Source organism: Nannospalax galili, unplaced genomic scaffold, assembly GCF_000622305.1.
Source record: "Nannospalax galili isolate Female #2095 unplaced genomic scaffold, S.galili_v1.0 scaffold296, whole genome shotgun sequence".
NCBI classification, from domain to species: domain Eukaryota; kingdom Metazoa; phylum Chordata; class Mammalia; order Rodentia; family Spalacidae; genus Nannospalax; species Nannospalax galili.
In genome coordinates this window covers 3,096,555-3,107,366 of record NW_008340113.1, presented here as the reverse complement: position 1 = coordinate 3,107,366, position 10,812 = coordinate 3,096,555, and positions in this window count along the sequence as shown.

The following is a 10,812-nucleotide window of genomic DNA, read 5'->3' as shown; positions in this document are numbered from 1 at the left end:
AAATGCATACTAGCTGGAAAAGAAGAGATGAAACTATCCCTTTTTGCAGATGTATGATATTATATCTAAGAGACATCAAAAATTCCACCTGAAAACTCCTAGAAATTATTAACACATTCAGTAAAGTGGCAGGTGACAAAATTAACTTACAAAAGTCTATAGCCTTTCTATATACCAATGACAAGCAGCCAGAAAAGAGCACAGGGAAACCCTCCCATTCACAACAGCCACAAAAAAAAAGTAAAATATCTTGGAATAAACCTGACCAAAGTCATTAAAGACCTCTACAATGAAAATTTCCAATCTTTAAAGAAAGAGATTGAGGAAGATATCAGAAGATGGAAGGACCTCACATGTTCATTGATTGGAAGAATTAATATTGTGAAAATGACCATCCTACCAAAAGTCATTTATAGATTCAATGCAATGCCAATCAAAATCCCTATGACATTTTCCACGGAATTAGAAAACAATCATCCTGAGATTCATATGGAAGCTCAAAAGTCCTCAGATAGCCAAAACAATCCTGAGCACTAAGAGCAATGCCGGGAGATTACTATACCAGGTTTTAAGCTGTATTACAGAGCTATAGTCATAAAAACAACATGGTACTGGCACAAAAATAGACCCATAGATCAATGGAAAAAACATTGAAGACCCAAATATGAGTAAATGCAATTTCAGCCATGTGATATTTGACAAAGTGGTCAAGAATATTCATAAAGGCAGCATGTTCAGCAACTGGTGCTGGCAAAACTGGATCACCACTTGTAAAAGAATGAAAATAAACCTCTATCTTTCACCCTGCACAAAAGTAAATTCCAAATGGATCAAACACCTCAATGTAAAGCCTGAAATTCTGAAGCTGTTAGAAGAAAACTTTGGGAAAAACCCACATGATATAGATGTAGGAAATGATCTTCTAAACCAGACATCAATTGCTCAGGAAAGCGGGCAAGAATTAACAAATGGGACCTCATTAAAAAACTTTTGTACATCAAAGGAGTCAACCAGAGAAGCGAACAGAAAACCCACAGAATGAGAGAAAATCTTCACCAGAGACACATCTGACAGAGGTTTAATATCCAGAACATATAATGAACTCAAAAAACAGAGAATTAAGACATGAAGTAACACAATTAAAAGATGGGCTAAGGAGCTGAAAACAAAGTTCTCAAAAGAAGTAAAGATGGCTAAGAAGAATCTCAAAAGATGATCAGCGTCACTAATAATTAGGGAAATGCAAATTTAAACCACTTTAAGATTTCATCTTACCCCAGTCAGACTGGCTAAGATCAAGAGAACAAATGATACCAAATGTTGGAGAGGATGTGGGGAAAGGGGAACGCTCCTCCACTGCTGGTAGGACTGCAAACTTGTTCAACCCCTATGGAAAGCAGAGTGGAGAACTCTTAAAAAACTACAAATGATCCTACTATTGGACCCAGTTATACCACTCCTTGGAATATACCCAAAGAATTCATCCTATTGCAGAGACACTTGTACATCCATGTTTGTTGCTGCACTTTTCACAATAGCTAAGAGATGGAAACAACCTAAGTGTCCCACAATTGACAAGTGGATAATGAAATTGTGATTCATTTATATGGTGCAGTTTCACTCAGCAATAAAGAAAGATGAAATCATGAAATTTGGTGGAAATGGATGGAAATAGAAACTGTTATACTAAGTGAAGTAATACAGACTCAAAAAAAAATCGACATATGGATCCGCATGTGGATCCTAGAACGAAACTGAGATAAGCAAGTATGTATGCAGACATAACTACAGGAACCAGGAAAATGGAAAGGAAACAGGGAGGTAAAGGAAAAGAAGGAATCTGAAAGAGAAAAACAGTAGGAAACAGGCATTAATAAGGGAGATATGGATAAAAATTGGGTTAGTTTAAGGGAGGGGGGAGGGAAGGGTATACAAGGAACCTAGGGGATAAAAGGAAAGACGGACCTCAAGAGAGGTAGGACCATAGGAGGAGGGTATTAGTAAGGGAGAAAGAGGGGAAATGTGTGCACCTTAAGTAGGAAAACCATGATGGAGGGGTGAGACAATGTGAGAGATAAATAATGCCTAGCTAGTTTTGAAAACCAGAGGGTACCATATTACTCCTACAACCTCCTGACAAATTATACATAGCAGATCAAGAAATATATGTCTAGGTAAGTTTTATATGAGAATAATTTGTCTTTGCCCAAGATTTATCTATGTGACACACAGTAATTAAAAATACCAGACTGGTGGAACTAACTTTCTTGGATGTTTAACAGACATGCTTTGAGACCTATGATAATTTGGTCAGAGGGACATAAAGGACAGATTTTGCTCCTTGTCCTCCTAGGTCGGCTAGTTCCAGGGGACTATGAGCATCTCTCAAAATGTCCCGCAATGGTGGTGGGTCACCTGTACTCTTCATCAAGGAGGCCGAGGAGATCCCACCAGATGGACTTGAACCAGTGTCCAGTCTACCAAGAAGAGGGTCAACACAGAGGAATCGTTTCCTCCGTGCTTCTAAGCAAAGCCAACCATGGTTGAGCAGGATCTTTGACCTATCTTTACATAGGCAGAACTGGTAAAAGAAAGGAGCCAGGGGCTCCTCTGAAGCCCATGTTACACCTGAGGAACAGATCCTCAAATGACCTTAAGAGTAAAAATAAATTGATTTATCTGGGCCAAATTTGTGGCCTTAAACACCCAAAAGGAAAGTACAACCAAAGATTAAAGGGTCCAATATAATTTCTTAAGAGTCCATATGCGTAGCTAAAGGCTACATAACAAGCAACAATGCCAGCCAGCATAGAACTGGGAAAATAAACAGCAGACCCCAATCTTATCTAAGGGAATATTGACAACTGATTGCTGCTAGATGAGGAACAGGTGACCCTCCTAAAACAGAGACCTCTGGATAGCCTGACTAGATTCACCAGAAGGGCAAGTAATGGGGAATGGCTGGGGGTGCCCACAACACAGCAGACAGTAGCTGGGATATCAGAGCATAAGGGCTCTCGTGGGGGGAGGGAGGCTATGGGAGGGTGCTACCTGGGAAGTGGGTGTATAAATAAATTAAAAAAAAATTCTTCAGAGCATAAAAATTTAGTCATTAATTATTAGTAGATGTTTAAAACATTACCACTGAAATCTACCTGATGACTTTATATCCATGCTCAGATGCCAAGGAGCTCAGAAAGTAACCAACTGTGACTAGTAATAATAAGATATGTAGAGATTAGAAATTCATGTTCAAATATCTTAATGTCAATTGTTTTAAAAATGAATTTTTCTATATGAAATTGTGTATTTTGATAATGAAATGGAGATCTTTTTTAAAGGCTAAAACCTCATTTAATTTTATATCTTATAAGGTTTATACTGAGTACAATATTGTATAACTGTAATAATTCAAGTATAAATCTAACAATTACAGCCAGTTTTGAAAGAGATACATCTTAGCTCTGGACATTGTTATTGAATATGTCAATGCTGTTGTAATGAAATGCTTCTTCTACATATGTGGTTATTAAATAAATATTTTTTTAAAAGTTAAGAGGACTTGATATGAGAAAGGATAGAGAGATGAGGGTGGATCTGAGAGGAGATGGGCAAGGGAGTCTGCATATGATCAAAATTTAGTGTCTGAAATGTTCAAAGAATCATTAAAATATTATTTTCAGTAAGAGAAATTCAACCTGCTTCATTCAACAAACATTTGTTAATGTCTTCTTTATGAAGTATTAATTTCTAAGAACTATGAGGATAAAATAGACACAACCATGTTTTCATTTACTTGCAAGTGAGAAACAGATCTTAAACAAATGGTACCACAATTGACTGAGCATTAATAATGTAACAAGGAGACAAGAGTCCAACCCATCTGCCCTGTGGTTATAAGCATGATGTGTCCAATTAGGAATGTATGTCAATTCTCATATTTAGAGTCAACAAAATAACTTTTTTATTAAATCTTGTGACTCTAAATAATGACACTGCTAAACATTTATCACATTGCCTTTTTCTGAAATGTCCTGTTTCAAGCAGCAAATACTTCAAAGATTGAAGAATTTATTACAAGTGAGGAAAAACATCATGAGAATATGTTTTTTTCTTTTGTTTTCCTCAATAAGTAAAAGAACCACACTAGTGATATACTTGGAGGTTGTCACTGGAGACAGAAACATACGTTGGGCGCTTTTCACTCAGAGGAAGTTTAAGGAATATTATCTTCATTTTGTGGTTTATTATGCTTATTTGAAATGAAATGTAGGAAGATTCAGCAATAATCAGGCAGCTTGCCATTGAGCCTGTAGCATTTTAAGAACCACAAAGGAGGGAATCATTCCCATACACCCTTAAACCACAGTTTCGTATCTCCAGATGATTTTTATAGCACTTGGGAATTGCTAATAGCTCATTAAAATTATTTCAACATTCAAACCTCCACTTACAATTGTCTATACCTCATTATCCCAAAGTGATCACTTAGTTTAGTCAAATCTTGTTTCAAGTCCTGCACAAAAGTTCTCCATTTCTGCTAATCCTGCCAATTTGCATTATTCGTAGTGATTGGCCATTGTATTAACATGCTTAATTTTCATCATTACTTTTCTCAATTTAGTTGCTAGAGAAACTTGGTTGTGAACGTGGTAAGAGACTGCTCCTCTAGGATATATATGTACAGCACAGAGTCATCCAGGGATGTGCTAAGTCACACTCAGGACCATGAAGACCCATGGCTGCCCCAGGACTGAGATTCAGACAAATAATAAAATTGAGACCAAATAAAAGGGTGATGCTTTCAAACAAAGTTATTTCAAATAGGCTAATGTCTGGCATCAATTTGAATTTCCTTAACTACAACCACATGATTTCAGTTTTAAATAAAATCTATCACTTTTAATGAACCAAAAGAAACCTTTGATTAAGATTCCACTGGGCAATTTAATGAAAGTCTTTTTAAACTGCTTTTTTTTCCCCTGAAATAGAGAATTGGGAAGCTCTTGATGATACAAAAGCATGTCTGCTATTAATTACTTGCATATCAATTAGATAGCTAAACAAGATGTTTTTATAAATTAGTCAGAAAAAATCTTGAGTAAGAATAGAATACCTTAAGACCCAAATGGTTTTCTTTCAGTTTAGAATAAAGACAAATATACTGGCAGATAGATGAGGTCAACATTGTTTATTGTATGTGGCATATAGACCATGCTTTACCCTCAGTAACAACAGCATCTTGGTTTATGTGGTGATATGAATACAAGATATTCTATATACTAGGGAAAATTTATTGTTCTTTTTAGCAATCATATATATGCATTAAAATTTTAATTAAGAAAATTGCATACTTTAGATCAAAAGTGTACTAGCATTAAAGATACAAGTCTAAATTTGTTGATTCATAATCAAACTTTAGGTTTGTATGATTATGAGTTTTAATCTGAGACCATTAGTACCAACAACCTTTAAACATATTGAAATTAAATACAAAACGTCATTTGTATATATGTTTTTCTCTCCTAAAGGTGCCAGGACACAAGACACATTAATTACTGCTTTATCCAATAGATTCATTTATGAGTTAGGTTTCTGTAAAAAGAGACCATATTCATTTTCATAGCAAATTTAAAGTTCAGCCAAAATTTTAAAGGTTATTCTAGTAGTTGGACTAAATTAATGTAGCTTAATTTACAGAAAACAACCTAGCTGATGGGAGACTTGAGTCCTTAGTTAACTTTCACAGAGCGTGGCATTTCATCTAATGTATTACAGATTCACATATGCAAATGTTATACTTAAAGTTGTATTTATTTGAATTATCATTCCTAACATAACTTTTGGTATATAATGAAAGTTTCTTCTTTTACATTAAAATTGTTCACAGCAGGAGGCCATCCTTTTGCCCACAAATGTGTAACATCAGTTCAGCTGTTGTTTATTTATGTGACTAAAATTGAATTTGCTTTCTTTTTCATTTTGCCTTTTGAAAATGTTACACATGCAGACACAAATATTCTAATTAAGAATGTAAAACATTAAATTCATTTTGTCTAATTTTCAGAGTTAAAATGTTAATCTCTATATTTTAATGCTAAAAGTAAAAGTTAGAAGCAATTTAAAAATAATTTTTCCCAGACAGTAACCCAGCATAGAACTGGGAAAATTACTACTGGATGAGGAAGAGCTGATCTTTCCAAAAGAAGGAACTCTAGATAGGCAGACTAGACTCAGCGGATGGACAAGCATTGGTCAACAACTGGGGGTGCTGACAACACAGTGGACAGTAACAGCGATGACAGACTATATGGGTTCCAGTGGTGCTATGGAAGGGTGCCATTTGGGATGTGGGTCTATAGATGAATAAGATTGTGTGGGATGTTCTAGATGAAATACAAACACATAAAAAACACATTTTTAAAAATGAGCTATATTTGAGGAAGAAGCATAAAAATTTGCTTCATGTTATTAGTAGATGTGAAAAACATTACCATTGAAATCTACCTGATGACTTTATATCCATGCTCAGGTGCCAAGGATCTCAGAAAGTAACCAACTGTGACTAGTAATAATCAAATATATAGAGATTAGACATGTATGTGCAAACATCCAAGTGTTAGTTGCATTAAAAATTAGTTTTTCTGTATGAAACAGTATATTTTTAAATGAAATTGAGATCTCTTTTAAAGGTTAAAACCTCATTTAATTTTATGTTTAATAGGATTTAAAAGGTTTAACTGTATTAATTCAACTGTAAACCTAAAAATTTACAGCCAATTTTGAAAGAGATGCATCTTAGCTCTGAAAATTGTTATTGAATATATCACTGCTCTTGTAATAAAATGCTTCTTCTAATTATGTGGTTATTAAAGAAATAATTTTTAAAAATTAATTTTTGTGCCCATATTGCATTTGGTTCTAAATTGAATACATTTACCATAGCTGAATAAAAATAAATGACTCTATTATGTGAAATCTTTCTATCCCTTCAAATGGGGTTATACTAATACGTAGCTATCAAACAGATTTGTGTGTGTGTGTGTGTTAGGCATTTTACCATGATAATATTGAAATGTCTGGGATAATTAATTTATATAGAGAAAAGGTTTATGTTGCCTCATAGTTCGAGAGGTTCCTGTCTTCAGTTGATTGGCCTCTTTGCTTTGGGCCTCTGGTGAAGTAGCACATAATTTAAGGCTCATGTAGTAAAGTAAAGGCACTGGCATCATTAGCCAGGAAAAACAAGAAGAGGACTGACAAGGGTTCTCACAACCTCCGTCAAGGACATGCCCTCAGTTATGCAAGGCTACCCACTTGAACTAATGTATCACAGGTTCATCTCCTTATAGAGGTATTACCCTGAGACAAAACATACTACAGCAGAGTAATTTCACCATTCAGCACAACTTACCTTTTATCATCTCTAGGTGTACTCAGTCAAATCTTACAGGTTCTAGTTGAATATCCAGATCCCTTGCCATGATGTTGAATGTAGAACATCACCAATAACCAATACTCCATTGTGCTTAATCAGGCCTATGTACTACAGTTCAGGCTTTCTAGAATTCTGAAATTTGAAACCAATTTTAGCATCAACTGATTTACAAGTCAGCCCCTGGGAACCCATTGATTCCCCACAACAGCTAAACCTACCAGAAATCTGTTTTTCTACTTGACTTTTAAAAACTGTTTTGACAGGGGCTGGAGAGATAGCTCAGTGGTTAAGAGCACTGGCTGCTCTTGCAGAAGACCTGGGTTGGATTCCCAGTACCCACACAGCAGCTAACACCATCCATAATTCCGGTTTCAGAGGAATCAGATGTCTTCTTCTGACCTATGTGGGTATTGCACCACACAGGTGCACCTACATACAGGCAATACACACATACACATAAAATAAAAACAATAAAAAAACTGTTTTGATGATAATAAAGAGGTTTGTCTAGTTCTTAGGAGAAGAGGAGAGTGAGTCTCTCCTTACATGTATTCAGGCTATTCATGAAAACATATCAGAACATGAGTCAGGAAGTTCTTGTCTAGGGAAACACTGGGTTTGTTTCTCCACAGCTAGATGAAGGGTGAGGTTGCTTTACCTCAGTTCTCTGTAAGCTATGCAGCAGGTTATTTCCTTCCATCCAAAACTGTGTAAGCCAGTTTTGTTCAGTTAAAGATTTATGAAGCTGATAAAAATAATCTTCATCTTGTTCCATTGAGAGATGGGACATACTACCTTCAACAAAAGATTGGAAATTAAATATTAAATAATTCCATAAGTGTAAAGATTATCAAGCCTGGGGTTCAGAAATTATTTTCAGCACACATTTAAGGAAGAACTTTTATCGATTTCTACAATCTCTTCAGAAAATAAAAACAGGGAGGGTGTTATCTAATCTTACTCTATGAGGCAACAATGCCCAAGATTAAAAACAAAGGAAAAGAAATCTATTATGACTATAGATGCAAAAATCTTCAATGAAGCATTAACAAGAGAGTTAAAAAATGTATAAAAAGGATGCTACATCTTGATCAAGTGAAACTTTCTTGTTGGGGACCCCTGCCGTGAAGTCGTAGTCTCTCCATGTCTGGGTGGCCCAGGACTCGGTTTCATATGCAGATGACTCCTTTCAGCAGAGTACCTGCCATCTTCCTAACTCTCCTTTTGAAGTAGCCACCATAGAAAACATGGCCTCTGGCTCTGGAAATACCATGCTTTCCTGTGTGATTTTTCAAGCAGTCTGACATCCTAGCAGCCTGGCGGGAGCCCATTTCCACATGCAAATGAGGCATCCCTAAAATACCTATCAGCTAAAGCTTTTACCACTGCCCCTACAGTATAAAAATATCCCAGTCTTCTCTCAATATAGAGAGCTGGATCACTAGGAGCTAGGAGCTGAACACTAAATAAAAGCTTTAACATGGACAAAGCAGAGTCCTGTGTCTTACTACTGATCCAGCCTCTCCGGGGGGCAGCATTCCTCCGTCACCGACTCACAGATCCCAGCTTCAGCTGCCTTGCACTCTCCGGCGTGATCCAGTGGCCAGTGGATCTCGCATCTTGAGGAAAGTGCATGGGGGAAAATTAAGGCGGTAACTGACCAGACACACTCCAGTAGCAGAGACCCACACAGACATGGAGAAGCAGCAGAGAACCAGGAACCCGCGAGAGCCAGCAGTCACAGCAAAGACGTGGAGTAGCCGTGATGCGGGACTTTCAGCACTAAAGCGGCGGACAAGCGACGCGGGACACGGCGAGGAGGAGAAGCCCGCGGGGCACCAGCCGCCGGTTCCAGGGCGCGTGCAGAGCCACAGGAGACTGATTCCCGTGGGACAGTGTGTGCCATACCTGGCGCCCAACCTGAGAGCTTCTGAATCTCGTGCCAGCTAGGAGCTGGTGGCCACGGAAATGCTGGATTTGTGAGTATCCCTCCCCCTCAGGAGGATAACAAAAATCTCTTCTAAATTTCCTCCTTTCTTTTCCGGTCTGAAGTTCTCGCATGGGACCGCTAGGAACAAAGAGACAACTGACACTTTCTGGCCAGGGCTACCCCCTGGTGTTAGCTGAAGGTCTCTCTGATCCCCTAATGGACCCCGACTGCCTGCACAGGTGTGGACAAAAGATCTCTATCTTTATATCCTTTTAATATCAAAAACCTGGTAATGCATCGGCCAGTTAAAAGCCACAGGGCGGCTGCCAGCCCCTCAAATTTGCGGGAAGGTCTTGTGCTGGGAACCACTGGGATCCCCTGAAATTTTAATTTCAGGCACCTCCCCTTGGGAACCATCACTTCACCCCACTTTTCTATCTGAACACTGCTAGAAAAATCCCTAAAATTCTAAGCTTTAGAGTCAGGCAGATTCCTCTAGTCAGCGCTGTTATCCTGCCTCAGGCATTCAAACCACAGCTGAAACCGGTCCAGTGAAAATTTAAATTAACTAACCCCTGCCGAGCACCTGCAGCTCAAAAGCAGATCCCAGACAAAAGATTTAAAACTACAACTTTTTTTTCTGCAAACCTAGAGGCTTATCACTTGCCAAGGCGCTTCAGCCCTCTAGTGTCTGACTGCTGTAAAAACATCTTCCCTTTACAATGGGAAATTCTGCATCACGCCAAAAAAAGCACCAAATTCATTCTCTTAAAACCCTGCTCAAATCTAGAGGACTTAAAATTTCAAAGAAGAAAGCTTAAAATTTTGGAATGAGGTATATCGGTTTGCACCCTGGGTCTTATCAGCAGGCATATCTGATCCTGAGGTGTGGAACTTTCTTTCACATTTGGCCACTTTTTGATCTCTTAAAGGGAGACAAAAACCCAGCCTCCAGACGGTACCTAAACACAGATGCAAATAAGGCTCTCCAAGTAATGAATAGCCATTTCCAAAAGGCATCACTCGCCAGATATGACGCCAAGCTACCTGCTCAACTCTTAATATTTAATGCCTACCCGACCATGGTAGGAGCAATTCATCAGCCTCACGGAGTACTAGAATGGCTTCACACGCCAGTAGGAGGCGCCTACACTCTCTGATGTGCACGAGGTCGTGTCACCTACCTCTCTTACATGCACATGGTCAGGTCACCTGCTCTCTTGATGTGCACATGGTCGTGTCACCTGCCATCTTTGACGTGCACATGGTTGTGTCACCTGCCCTCGCTGCCATAAAGAATGTCGTGTCACCTGCCCCCTCTGACGTACACATGGTCATGTCACCTGCACCTCTGACATGCTGATGGTCGTGTCAACTTCCCACTCTGACGTTCAGATGATCAGGTCACCTGCCCCCTCTGACGTGCAGAAGTTCGTGTCACTTC